The sequence below is a fragment of the Rhinoderma darwinii genome, chromosome 1 (assembly GCF_050947455.1).
Source record: "Rhinoderma darwinii isolate aRhiDar2 chromosome 1, aRhiDar2.hap1, whole genome shotgun sequence".
NCBI classification, from domain to species: domain Eukaryota; kingdom Metazoa; phylum Chordata; class Amphibia; order Anura; family Rhinodermatidae; genus Rhinoderma; species Rhinoderma darwinii.
This window is the reverse complement of record NC_134687.1, coordinates 579,661,751-579,677,199: the sequence shown is the minus strand read 5'-3', so window position 1 is coordinate 579,677,199 and position 15,449 is coordinate 579,661,751. Positions and strand designations below refer to the sequence as shown.

Genomic DNA, 15,449 nt, shown 5'->3' with positions numbered 1-15,449 from the left:
CTCTTTTAATACACGACAATATCTTGCTGGCCTTTGAAGCAGCTGATTGACATTGCATGCTGTTATTTAGTTTATGATTTACAAGTACACCCAGATCCTTCTCAACAAGTGACTCCCCCAGTGTAGCTCCCCCTAGGACATATGATGCATGCAGGTTGTTGGTACCCAGATGCATAACTTTACATTTATCTACATTAAACTTCATCTGCCAAGTGGATGCTCAAACACTTAGTTTGTTTAAATCTGCTTGCAATTTACGAACATCTTCCATAGATTGAACTATATTACATAGCTTGGTGTCATCTGCAGAAATAGAAATAGTGCTATTAATCCCATCCTCTATATCATTAATAAATAAGTTGAATAATAGTGGTCCCAGCACTGAACCCTGGGGTACACCACTTATTACCGGGGACCATTCAGAGTAGGAATCATTGACCACAACTCTCTGGATACGGTCCTTGAGCCAATTCTCAATCCAATTACAAACTATATTTTCTAAACCTATAGTCCTTAATTTACCCATTAGGCGTCTATGGGGGACAGTGTCAAATGCCTTTGCAAAGTCCAAAAACACTAAATCCACAGCGGCCCCTCTGTCTAAGCTTCTGCTCACCTCTTTATAAAAACATATTAGGTTAGTTTGACAACTTCTGTCCTTAGTAAAACCGTGCTGGCTGTCACTTATAATACTATTTTTTGTCACATAATCCTGTATATAGTCCCTCAATAGCCCCTCAAACATTTTCCCCACGATGGATGTAAAGCTTACTGGTCTATAATTACCCGGGGAAGACCTAGAGCCCTTTTTGAAAATAGGCACCACATTTGCCCTGCTCCAGTCCCTTGGCACTATACCAGTCACTAGAGATTCTCTGAATATTATGAAAAGGGGGACAGAAATAACTGAACTAAGCTCTTTATTTAATTTAGCTTGGACCATATCTACATTCATCCAATTCAGTATATCAACTGATATATTAACAGCACTGGCACCGGCTACATCAGCTGCTCTTTCTTCTGTTGTATATACAGAGCTGAAGAACCCATTTAGTAACTCTGCCTTCTCTTGATCCCCTGTGACCAACTCCCCATTACCATTATCTAGGGGTCCTACATGTTCAGACCTTGGCTTTTTAGCAATTATATACTTGAAGAATTTTTGGGGATTTGTTTTACTATCCTTGGCCACCTGCCTTTAATTTTGTATTTTTGCTAATTTTATTACCTTTTTACAGATTTTATTAAGCTCTTTATATTTTACAAAGGCTGCAGATGTACCCTCAGATTTGTATTTTTTAAATGCCCTTTTTTTGTCATGTATTGCTCCTTTCACAGAAGGTGTAAGCCATGTGGGATTTCATTTGAGTCGTTTATACTTATTACCTGTAGGAATAAATTTTGCACTATAATAACTCAAAGTAGATTTGAAAATCTCCCATTTATCATTTGTTCCATTATTTGACATTAGTTCTTCCCAGTCTATATCCTGAATTGCAGCCCTCATCCTCGGGAAATTGGCTTTCTTAAAATTAAATGTTTTTGCCCTCCCAGCCTGCGTTTGTTTTTTACAGTATAGGTAAAATTTAACTATATTGTGATTACTGTTACTGAGGTTTTCACGAACATTGACGTTCCCAACAAGCTCTGCATTATTAGAAATGACCAGATCCAACAGAGCTTCACCTCTAGTCGGTCTTCCACAAACTGGCCCAGAAAATTTTCCTGCAACAGGTTGAGGAAATGTCTCCCCTTTGCAGTTGAAGCCGAACCATGACACCAATTAATATCCCGGAAATTAAAATCTCCCATTATCACTACAGTACCCGCCTGTGCAGCCCGCTCCATCTGTTTATATAGTAAAATAGGAAAAAATGTATGGATATACAGGGGAGCGCTACTAATAAGTAAACGGGTAACAGTGGTAAATTCCTTGATTTATTAAATATAGGCAACGCGTTTCAACACAGGACATGTGTCTTCGTCAGGCCAAGGAAGAACAAACAGTGCAAAGAGACATCTTAAATAATAAGCCAAACATGATTAAAAAATCCACAGCAGCCTGAAAAAACCGCGAAAGCAAAGCTCATGGAGAGAGCTGTCAGTGACGTCATATAAACAGATGTTAAATGCGGGACTCGCAATCCAGCCAAAAAACAACAAACAACATCACTAAGTGATCCTGCAATTAATACTGCATCATTTTGTTGATGCATGTAAAATGTCAGAACAAAGTCAAAATAAAAACGGGATACGCAATATTACATTATGCGCTGTGAAAATAAAAAAGCAGAGGAACACATTTAAAAGACAGCAGGAGAAACAATAAAGAGTTAAAATAACTCCGTAATATCTACGTGTGTCCGATGAGGCTCTCAGATTACTATCAGACACTACCTTCTATGAAAAATTGCCGAATAACCCCCTTACGTCCTATACTTTTAAATACAAAGCATTAATTGGACGAGGTTTTAGTGATGGACTTCTATCCAAAAAAGAATTTAATTTTTTAAACATAAACCACCCTAATCTACCTTTCATGTATCACCTCCCTAAAGTCCACAAATCTATCACCAACCCCCCAGGACGCCCCATTATTTCCGGTATGGGCTCTCTTACGAGCAACTTGTCCCATTTTATTGATCTTCACCTCCAGCCTCTGGTAGTTAAACTTCCATCATACCTCAAGGATTCCACGCAACTCATTAGGGACCTTGGTGATCTAAATAAATTACATGGTTCTCTTGGTCTTAATTTCCTGACAGCGGATGTATCGGCCCTATATACCAATATCCCTCATGACAAGGGTTTATTATCTATAGAGTCCTTTTTAACATCCGATAGTCATGTACCTCGTTCTCAGTCCTTTTTTCTTTTAGAGTGCATAGCTTTTATTCTAGAACACAATATTTTTACTTTTAACGAACAATGTTTTAGACAAAGAAGGGGATGTGCAATGGGTTCTAGATTTGCCCCTTCATATGCAAACCTTTTTATGGGCACTTTTGAGGATCTCTTTATTTTTGATAACCATTCTTTTAGGGACAACATTGTATTGTACAGACGATATATTGATGATCTGTTTTTTATTTGGAAAGGGAATGAAACAGAGGCAATATCTTTCATCAATTTTCTAAATACTAATGACTTTGGTCTGACTTTTACCCACAAATATTCCTCCTCTTCAATTGATTTTTTAGATCTTGCCATCAACAAAGATGATAAGAGTCTTTTTACCACTAATACACATTTTAAAACTGTTGACGTCAACAGCTATTTAGACTTCAAAAGTGCGCACCATCCCTCCTGGCTCCGTAACATACCATTTGGGCAATTTAGGCGCATTAGAAAGAATTGCTCTAGCAATAAGCAATTTCACTCAGAATGCACTATTTTAAAAAAACGTTTTAAGGAGAAACATTTTCCGCACAGTCTAATAAAAGGTGCAATGCATAAAGCATCCAAACTCACACAAGACTCATGTATTATACCCCCTAATAGAATAATAAAAAATAAGAAAAGTGACGATTCCAACCAATTTGGGTACAATTTTATTACTACATACAATTCCGGAAGCAAAGCATGTTTGAACATTATTAAAAAACACTGGCATATTCTGAAAAGCGACCCATATCTGAAAGGTATTCTCCCTGACAAACCCTCAATCACGTTCAGAAGGTCCCAAACATTACGCAACCTTTTAGCACCCAGTAGATTGAGGAATATAGGCTTGAAAACACACAATACACTTCCTCCTATCAGTGGCTCTTTCCGCTGTGGACATCTGAGGTGCATGTGTTGCACCAATATCACACATGGTTGCAAAACCTTTATGTCCTCCACAACTAGTGAATCCTTCCCAATAAAATCATTCATCAACTGTAGCAATAATTTTGTAATATACTTGCTAAAATGTCCTTGTAATCTTCAATATGTGGGAAGAACCACACAACAACTAAGATGTAGGATCAATAAACATAGATCTAATGTGAAAATTGGATTTATGAAACATAGTTTGTCTCGTCACTACATCACAGTGCACAATAGTGATTTCAGCAATATCCTAGTCACCCCAATAGAATATATCCCCCCCTCATATGGCGATAGATTTACTAGATTGAAACAGAGAGAAAATTTCTGGATATTCAAGCTCTCCTGTTTACAACCCAGTGGCCTCAATGATTTATCGGAATCCTCACTGGATTAAACCCACTACACATCATATTGTTCTGTTTACATATGTTGAAGTATTTTTACTTCCCTATGTAATTTTTTGGCATTTTTTGTAATATTTATGAACTATGTATTATCAATGCATTATTATTATTATCATCAATTTATTATTTTTATTTATTAATTGCACATTTTTTTTATTCATTAATTGAACGAAATGTTTGTTTTTTTTTTGCCATATTTTATAACTTATCAGCCTTTTACAATATCTTTGCGACTGTTTTATTCAACTATTTAATCCTTTTTTAATATGTGCTCTTATCTATTTACATGGTATCTGTAACTCCCCTATATGTCCTTGCTCACTCACCCATCCTTTTCCCGTCCCTCCAACTCTTTTCTCCCTCTGGAGATCTTGTTCTGTTTACCTCGTTTTGCTCTTTTTCTCTTTTTGGCCCTCTGCGGCCTCCGTCTCTGCTCCGTTGCCATAACTACATGGAACTCTTTCGTGCCGTTCGCTAACAGCTTGATTTATTCCTCCACTGCCTGCTGTGGACTCAGCCAGGACACACGTAGATATTACGGAGTTATTTTAACTCTTTATTGTTTCTCCTACTGTCTTTTAAATGTGTTCCTCTGCTTTTTTATTTTCACAGCGCATAATGTAATATTGCGTATCCCGTTTTTATTTTGACTTTGTTCTGACATTTTACATGCATCAACAAAATGATGCAGTATTAATTGCAGGATCACTTAGTGATGTTGTTTGTTGTTTTTTGGCTGGATTGCGAGTCCCGCATTTAACATCTGTTTATATGACGTCACTGACAGCTCTCTCCATGAGCTTTGCTTTCGCGGTTTTTTCAGGCTGCTGTGGATTTTTTAATCATGTTTGGCTTATTATTTAAGATGTCTCTTTGCACTGTTTGTTCTTCCTTGGCCTGACGAAGACACATGTCCTGTGTTGAAACGCGTTGCCTATATTTAATAAATCAAGGAATTTACCACTGTTACCCGTTTACTTATTAGTAGCGCTCCCCTGTATATCCATACATTTTTTCCTATTTTACTATTACATTGCGGTACCACGCTTCCATGATACCGGCATCTGGATTGGGGAGCAGCAGCTATTTGTTTCATTCTTACATGCTCACATCAGTGTTGTACCTGATTTGTACAACTTGTTAAGGTGAGCGCGATCATCTATTTTTACTCTTTTCAACCTTTTCCATCAGGTTTATCTTGCACCATGTGGCGCTGTGTACCCTTTTTTTTCCTTTAGGTTTACCATCTGTTTATATAGCTGACCTTCCATCTCCTCAGTTATATTGGGGGGTCTATAGATTACACCAAAAGTAATTTTTTCAGTGTTTACCTCCCTTTCTAGTTCCACCCACAAGGTTTCAACCTCCTCACAGTCTTCACCCACTATTGTCTCTTTCACACTCGCCTTCATATCATTTCTCACATACAGACATACACCACCGCCTTTCCTATTTGTCCTGTCTTTCCGAAACAGTGTAAAACCCTGTAGATTTTAAAGCCCAGTCATGTGAAGAGTCCAGCCATGTTTCAGCAACACCAACTATATCTATATTTTCTTCCCGTACCAAGGCCTCCAGCTCCCCCATTTTGCTTGCTAGACTTCTGCCATTTGTGAACATACACTTTAACTTGCCTTTCAGTTTTTCACTTTTATTATCAGAAATGTGATTTTACATTATTTGGGCATTTTTATTTACACTGCTGTTTTGTAACAAAAGGATCTCCTTATCCTGTTGTCTAGTCCTCTCCCCACATTCTGTTTCTCCCCCCACCAATATAGTCTGACCCCTCTCTAACCTGGCTACCCCTTTTTTTTCTACATTGACCTCCCTCCTCAGCCCTAGTTTAAATACTCCACCACCCCAGCTAGAATTCTCTCCCCCAGCACCGCGGACCCCCTTCCATTTAGGTGCAAATCATCTGCAGAATACAGTTTGTACCCCAATGAAAAGTCAGCCCAGTGCTCTAGGAACCCAAATCCTTCTCCTCTACACCAAGACTTAAGCCATGCATTTAACTCCCTGAGTTCCCGCTGTCTTTCCTGTGATGCGCATGGCATAGGCAGTATTCCTGAGAATACAACCTTGGAGGTCCTTCCCTTCAGCTTGTAGCCTAGTTCTTTAAAATTATTCTTAAGGCTCCTCCACCTACCATTTATTCTGTCGTTGGTACCGACATGGACCACAACAGCTGGATCATCACCAGCCCCTCCCAGCAATTTGTCCACCCGTTCCACCACATACCGAACCCTGGCACCAGGGAGACAGCAAACCATTCGGTTGAGATGGTCTTGGCGACAAATTATTCTATCCGTCTTCCTGATTATAGAATCCCCTACGACTATCAATTGTCTTGCCTTACCTGCATTACCATCCCGCCGACTACTAGCTGGGCTGTTCTCCCGGCTGTTAGGGAGATCAGTATCCACTAGGGCTGCCATTTCTGAGACTGACACCCTCGCATCATCACCCAACTTGGCAATTTTGCTTGGAATGTCAGAAACCGGATCGGCCTTCCTTTTCTTTGACCCCTTTCTACTGCCCCTAACTACATTAACCCCGCTACTTGCCTGATCCTGCTCACCCATGTCTTCACCCTCCAGTTCTAACCCACTAACTGCATGCTCCGTGAGCAGCATGCTCCGCTCAAGATTGTCTATTTTCCTCAGTGTTGCATTTTGCTCCTCCAGATCTTTAATGTGAGCTTCCAGGTGACCAACATGCTCACATCTGCCACAGAGGTGTTCACCCTGGAACTACCCAGGAAGTATATATTGTTATTGTTGTTTATGTAGTCTTCGTTATATTTGGCAATATTCTAGGTAACAGGGACATCGGCCTTGAAATGCATAGCCGCTTATGCTACGTTAATAAATCCCTTTTTCTTTACATTTAATCCCTAGTTTTGCATCCCTTTTCATCTTGATCCTTTTGCCGTGGCGAATCACACTGACTGGTTTGGGAATAGCTGCAGCCGACTAGACACTATATATGTCCTTCTTGTCTACACCAGGGTTGTACCTTGATTGGTACAACCTGACCAGGTGAGAGACTCCATAACTGACTTCTACTACCCGATATATCCGGATTGATTTGCACGATGTTGCGCCGTGTGTCATCTTTTCTCTTTTAGACTTAGCTATTTTACATAGCATACTTTTTTTCGTTACAATTGTGTGTAGATAGGGCCTATTTTTATTTTTTATTTTTAATAAACAACGTTTTTTTTATTGAATCAACATGTTTACAGTGAGTACAAGTACGATTGCAGCTGTCATGAACACATGGATTCAAAAATAACACAAACGTTTTCAGATATAAACAACTGAAAAATAAAAAACTTACAAACATTGTCTATTATAGGCATGTCAATTTGGTCACAGAATCTAACGATTGATCAGAAAATTCATAGAGTCATAGCAATTAGAAGTTAACCATCTACCCCATAGAGATGCACATTTATACGAACCATGAATAGAAGCAAGAGAACATTCCATACTACAATTATTATTTACACATTGCATCAATTCTTGAAGACTAGGCACTTTGGTATCCAAAGGAAAATGTGGGCAGCACAGTAGAACAAAGCACCTCTAGGGTATCTGGGTGCAGGCCTACAGGGATCCGAATAGTAAATCCCCAAATGTAGACAAAAAATGGAAAGAGAGGCAGCACTCCACAGGTCAAGATAGAATAAATGTATTCACCCATGAGTGAAAAAGATACAACGTTTCAGCTGCTCAATGCAGCCTTGACAAATGAAAAAGTACGATTCTATCACCGGGAGAGAAATTTACAACCCCCAAATGTAGACGAGCTAAAGCAGGGGTCAATTTAACTGGGATCCCTAGTATATATTTTAATAATCCTACTATTTGCTGCTAAAAGTAAAATAAAACTTTACATTCCCAGAACACATGAAGTATAGTGCCTTTGGATGTGAGACACCTCCAGCATCTGTCAGAGGACAGGGGATATATGTGGGATAGATAACTTGGAGTATAATACCATCTATACATTTTTTTTCTGGATGCCTCTACGTACTTAGAAAGTGAACAGGCTAGTCTGAATGTGGATTCCCAATCTTGCATGCTAATAGGGGTTCAAAGATATCTCTCCCAGTGGTTCAAGCAAGAAAATGTGTCTGAAAGTAGTTTTTCGCATAATACAATATACATTTTTTAAATTCCTTTAGCAGTTTTATCCAAATTGTTGAAGGAAAGTTCGAAAGTGGACCTAGGTGAAGTGCTTGAAGAAGGTAGGGAAGTCAACATGTGCCTTAATCTAAGGAATTTATAAAAGTCAGTACGGGGTATTCCAAATTTTGTGCAGATATCAGTAAATGCCATAAGATGGGCCTGATCCATGATATCCGAGAAAGATGTAATTCCCCCGTGCAACCAATTCTAAATATCAAAATCACGTAGAAATATCAATATCAGGTATGAGATATGGGACATGCCGGAGAGGAAGGTCATAGGGTCTTATCGGAATGATAGTAACACTGAATTTTGCGCAAGTAAGACTGAATTTTTTCCAGACTTGGAGCCCTGCTTCAAGAATTAGAAAAGAAGATTTGGGTGAGTTATCACCCATATACACTAGTCACATTTGAGCTTCAACTGGAGAGCCATGCATTATTTCCGTTTCTGTTTATATCCAATGTTTTACAGTCTAGCTTGGTCTGGGTCTGCTGCATAAGGCTGCATGCACACTTCCGTTGGCCGTTGTACGGCCGCTAATGGCCGTTCCGTGAAACACAGGCCGCACACTGATGTCTTCCGTGTGCAGTCCGTTGTTTTCACGGACCAAATCAATGAAAAGGCCGAGACTATTCCATCAAAGACGGGCAGCAGTAGGGCCTGTCCTATTTTTTACGGAACGGCCGCATGGTTCCGTTAAAACAACGGAAGTGTGCATGGCCTCATTGAAATGAATGTGTCACGGTGCTATTAGTTAAAACAACGGATAGCACCATGATGAAAAAAAATGAAGTGGACATGAGGCCTAACAATAATAAGATAGTTGTGGAAGACCCAAACCACCTTTAGCAATTGGTTTATAAAGAATTTCCACTGCTACTCTAGAGCGAGATTTTTTCATATGTATTTATTAATTATTGTTGACACAATCATGGGCCAAAATATATTAGACTGAAATTTGTAATGGGTATGTCAACCGATACCCGTCCTCCAGTGATTTATCCCGTTTCAAATCATGTATATCGGAGAGGAATAACACACAGACGCTGCTGGTATGCTCAAAATACTCCTCTGAGTTTTATTGCCAAACTCAATTACAATAATAAATCATTCAAAAGGGGTGTAGGCTTGAGGTTAACCAATCAGAGGCAATGTGACAATATTTCAAATTCAGCCAATTACAGACATACGTTACATTTCAGATGCATTATTATAATTCTTCATACACCATGTTTGCAGGTGGCTTATCTTTCTTGGCAAGAATATAATAGATTGTTCTTTTAAGTTGGGGGAGACATATTAACATATATATATATATATATATATATATATATATATATATATATATGTGAGCATGTATCCTCTTCTTATCTCACTCCCTGTTCCTTCCCTCCAAGCCTCGTATGGGAACCAAGGTCAAAGATAAACATACAAACTTGTCTTAAAGAGGCTCTGTCACCACATTATAAGTGCCCTATATTGTACATGATTTGATCGGCACTGTAATGTAGATTACAGCAGTGTTTTTTATTTAGAAAAACAATAATTTTTGACGGAGTTATGACCTATATTAGTTTATGCTAATGAGTTTCTTAATGAACAACTGGGCGTGTTTTACTTTTTGACCAAGTGGGCGTTGTACAGAGGAGTGTATGACAGTGACCAATCCGCGTCATACACTTCTCCTCATTCATTTACACAGCACATAGCGATATAGCTATATCGCTATGTGCAGCCACATACACAAACACTAACATTAATGCAGTGTCCTGACAATGAATATACATTACCTAAAGCCAGGACGTGATGTTTATTCAGAATTCTGACACTTCGCTAACACAATCCTGACACTACAGCACAGCAAGCGTAATCTCGAAAGATTACGCTGTAAACTGTCATTTCAAACGAGATTACGCTTGCTGTGCTATAGTGTCGGGATTGTGTTAGCGAAGTGTCAGAATTCTGAATAAACATCACGTCATGGCTGGAGGTAATGTATATTCATTGTCAGGACACTTCAGTAACGTTATAGTGTGTTTATGTGGCTGCACATAGCGATATAGCTATATCGCTATGTGCTGTGTAAATGAATGGGGAGAAGTGTATGACGCTGATTAGCAGGCAGGGAATGGAAGGGCAGGGGTTGATTAGGGAACTTTAAACATTATCAGTGGGAGCAGGACCAGCCGGCCGCGAGTGCTGGCGTCTCCTAGGAGGTAAGGAACGGCGGAGGTTCGTGACAACTATACCCACAGACACATATAAACACACAGAGAGGCATATATATGTGTATATATATATATATATATATATATATGTATATATGTATGTATATGTATGTATATCATGCAGTGAACTTCCAAACTGGAGATACACTTTAAAAATAATAATTCAATTAATTGCCATGAATTGGTTAACATTTTATAGATTGCTATATATGAAAATGTGGTGTTTCCCTTAAGGGCAGCAGAGTATATAAGGAGCAGCAGAGTATATAAGCGGCAGCAGCAGGGCCAGCTCAAGGTTTATGTGGGCCCTCGGTCGACACAGACTTAGTAGGCCCCTTTGCGGGGGAACTCACGGCGGCAGTGAAATGGCAGAAAACGTCATTTTGTGCCCCCATATAGACGTTAGGTCCTGTTTATGCCCTCATATAGAAGTTAGGCCCCCAGTTTGTACCCTCATAATGTTAGTTCTCTCTGTAGATAGAGCCACACAGCCCCCTCCCAGGTAGCCTGTAGCTAAAGGCTCATGGGCCCTGGTGCAAGATTTCAGCTACCCCTCCCCAACACCACCAGACCCCTGTGCACGACTTTGCCCAGCAGCCTTGCCGGCAGACCCCATGAATGCCCCCACAGTATAATGCCCCCCATAGCTGCTCCCACAGTATAATGCCACCACACAGTATAATGCCCCCATTGCTGCCCCCACAGTATAATGCCACCACACAATATAATGCCCCCCATAGCTGCCCCCCATACAGTATAATGCCCCCATGGCTGATCACCACAGTATAATGCTCCCATAGCTGCCCCCACAGTATAATGCCCCCATAGCTGCCCCTCAGTATAATGTCCCTATAGCTGCCCCCACAGTATAATGCCCCTATAGCTGCCCACACAGTATGCCCCCATAGCTGCACCATACAGTATAATTCCCCCATACAGTATAATGCCCCCCATAGCTGCCCCATACACTATAATATCCCCCACAGCTGCCCCATACAGTATAATGCACCCATACAGTATAATGCCCTCCATTGCTGCCACATACAGTATAATGCTCCCCATAGGTGCCCCATACAGTATAATGCTCCCCATAGCTGTCCATACAGTATAATGCCCCCCATACAGTACAATGCCACCATAGTTGCCACGTACAGCATAATGCCCCCCATACAGTATAATGCCCCTTACCTGTCCCATACAGTATATTACCCCCATACAGTATAATGCCCCCTCAGCAGCTACCATATGACCCCCCCTACCATACCCAGTATAATGCCCCCATATGTACGTACCGAATAGAAAAATTATAACATAATTACTTACCTATCCCCGTTCCCACGACGTGTGGAGGATCCTTCTCCTTCTCTGCACTGTGCTGTGAATGACTGGGCGCAGACAGGCGCGATGATGTCACTACATCGTGCCTGCCTGCACCGAGCCGCTCGCGGCACAGTGAATTCTGAAGCAAGGCTCCAGCATTGATCCCAATTGAATGTGCGTCCTGCGGATGCAGATTCTGTTGGAAGCGGGACCAGCTCGGTCAGCACTGTGTGGCAACGTGTCCCCGAGGCTTAGGGTCCGGTCGCAGTTGCGACCCCTATAGCGACGCCACTGCCTGGGACACTGCTCTGCTCCTGACAACAATGTCCATATATGGACAGTGATGTCAGGGGATTCCTTAGAGACGGAGTCCTGGACCTGAGCCGCTTCTAGCGCTCTGCCTGGGACTCCTCTCCTCCTTACACCTCATGTCCATATATGGACAGTGATGGCGTGACGACGGCAGCATCAGCGCCCAGCGGCCGAGTGGGCCCCCTCAAGTGTAGTTGGCCCCAGCATTTACCCGGGTTTGCCAGGTGCTGATGCCGGCCCTGGGTAGCATAGTATATAAGGGGCTGCAGGGTATATAAGGGGCAACAGTTTATATAAGGGGCAGCAGGGTATATAAAGTACAGCAGAGTATATAAGGGGCAGCAGGGTATATAAGGGGAAGCATTATATATAAGGGGCAGCAGTGTATATAAGGGGGAGCAGAGTATATAAGGGGCAGCAGAGAATTTAAGGGGCATCAGGGTATATAAGGGGCAGCAGAGTATATAAGGGGCAGTAGGATATATAAGGGGCAGCAGAGTATATAAGGTGCATCAGGGTATATAAGGGGCAGCAGAGTATATAAGGGGCAGCAGGGTATATAAGGGGCAGCAGAGTATATAAGGGGCAGCAGGATATATACGGGGCAGCAGAGTATATAAGGGGCAGCAGGGTATATAAGGGACATACGAGTATATAAGGGGCAGCAGAGTATATAAGGGGCAGCAGGGTATATAAGGGACAGCAGTGTATATAAGGGGCAGCAGTCTATATAAGGGGGAGCAGAGTATATAAGGGGCAGCAGAGAATATAAGGGGCAGCAGAGAATATAAGGGGCAGCAGGGTATATAAGGGGCAGCAGAGTATATAAGGGGCAGTAGGATATATACGGGGCAGCAGAGTTTTTAAGGGGCAGCCGGGTAAATAAGGGACAGAAGAGTATATAAGGGGCAGCAGGGTATATAAGTGGCAGCAGAGTCTATAAGGGCAGCAGGGTATATAAGGGGCAGCAGGGTATATAGGGGCAGCAGGGTATATAAGGGGCAGCAGAGTATATAGGGGCAGCAGGGTATATAGAAGGCAGAATGGTATATATGGGCAGCAGGGTATATAGGAGGCAGCAGTGTATATAGGGGACTGCACATATATCTTTATTTTATTTGTTCTACTTTAATATTGAACACACTTTTACAAAGAGACATAAACACATGCAGATACATATATACACACACATACTGTAAAATATATACATACAAACACAGAGACACATACTGAATACACCAACATAGACACATAGGGACACTTACCATCTCTCCTTGCGAATAGGATCAAAGGCTTCTTGCAGGATGGGCTGTGGGCGGAGCTTCCTCCTCTGCTCTTGCTCTTTGGCTCTTATTTACTCTGTGTTTGTAACTAGGAGCAGAGGACAGAGCAGAGGCAGAGCCAAGTGGCGCCCCCTACATGCCGGGAGGTGGCAGCGCCCTGTGCACTTGCACAGGTTGCACACACCTAAGGCCGGCCGTGGATGTATCTATGCCCAGCTGAAGTGGAGATCCATGAGGAGATTGGGGATGTCCTAGGAGCACTGGTTGAGGAAAGCAAGGAAGAGGCTGGAGAGGACAGCCCTCTGTCAGTTGCTCTGGCATCCTGTCTGCTGCCGGTGCCATTTTGGGACCTCGTGGAGGGAAAAAACTCTGTGAGTCTCGCATAGTTTTCTTTCTTTTTAGCTTTCCCCATGATCTAGGACAATAAGGCAGGTCTGAAGTCTCATTCGGGCGTATTATCTTTCCCGACAATCGCTATGTATAGCCGCTGTAATGCCTGGTGCTACGAAGCTGAGGCAAACACGTCTCACTCCATGCTCTTCTTGTCACACCCCCCCCCCCCACATAGGGCCCATTTTAATGAATGGGGCTATTCTAGGTACCATGGTCAGCCATGGTACATAGCATATTTCCATCTGTCCATTTTTTTAATTATTTTTTTGGTACAATTGTGTGTACATAGGGCCTATTTTTATGGATGGGTCTATGCTAGGTACCATGGACACTCATGGTACATAGCATACAGAGTTAACAAAGCTAATGTTTTTTTCTTTTATCACACCATAGATCACAGGACAATCTTGAGGATCCAGACTCTGACGAGACCCAACTGAATTCCAAGCTTGTGGTTCCTGCATCTCACGGCAGCAATTCACCGCCCATAACTCAGGACGCATAAACCTCTTTGGCTGAGTTGTCCTTCCCTGGATCTACTAGTGGTTTGTCAGTGATGACCACAGCTCTGCCGCCTTCCATAAGCAACAGTCTTCGCAGACGCCGGAATGACCCCACTATCGGCTACTCAAGACACCAGATTAATGATAGATGCCCATGTATTGGAGTAACTAAACATGCTAGCCAGGAGTCTGCTGAGGACAATTTTTGCCACAGCCTGGAACAACACCTTAAGCGTGTTCCCCTAGATAAGCAACTGCACTGCCAGTCAGCTCTGTTGCAGTACTTTCATCCAACTCCGACCACCGTGAACTTGACCAGGCAGTGGAGTATTGCCGCTGCAGGTCAGAGGGAAACACCAGCATCTGTCCCTTACAACCCAAGACCTCTACCCCCTGCGGCAACCAACTCACAGGCCATATGACAGCTTCCAGTCGCTGTATTCCCAGGTCAGGGCCATGTTCTCCCCACCTGGGCCTTCATCAGACCCGTCTCTTTCTACCACAGCAACAAGCTTTTGACCGTGCTTAGGGTAGTAGCACCACCTGCCCCTGGATGTTTCACTAGGAAGCTTTTTGAAATGTAATTTTTTTTTTTTATTATATTCATGTTGCTTTACATTATTTGCTTTATATACAAAGGTTCTAACAACTTTATTTAGTCTTATTCATTTTTTGTCCGTCATCTTGGTCGGTGTGTTGAGAGTGAGATGTATGTGATGTTTCATACAAGAGTGTATGTGCTTGAGTATATAGGGGTATAGGGATGCATAACATAAAGACACACAATAATGATTTTTTATGAAAAAGATTGTTTTAAATATTTATTTCGTAATTATTTTTTATATTCTATTTTTTTTTTTTTTTTTTAAGGTTGCTTGCAAAAGTTAATGAGGTTAGTATTTCTGCCCACAATACCACTGTTTGAGAAAAAAAAAGACAAATTACACCCAAAAATTCCTTTAGCCAGTTTTTTAAATCATTTTTATACACA

At 41.6% G+C, this 15,449-nt stretch overlaps 1 long non-coding RNA gene across 3 annotated transcripts in view; it reads left to right on the top strand.

Moving 5' to 3' along the window:
- Window positions 1–15,091, top strand: part of LOC142661883 (uncharacterized) — a 93,470-nt gene extending 78,379 nt beyond the window's left edge. For 2 of the 3 annotated variants that reach the window (XR_012850834.1, XR_012850833.1), the window contains exons 4-5: window positions 7,121–7,261; window positions 14,349–15,091. This is a non-coding gene — a long non-coding RNA (uncharacterized LOC142661883). Of the gene's footprint in view, window positions 1–7,120; window positions 7,262–8,412; window positions 8,476–14,348 lie in introns of all 3 variants that reach the window. The other variant, XR_012850835.1, reaches the window with a different exon arrangement.
- The last annotated feature ends 358 nt before the right edge of the window (window positions 15,092–15,449 follow it).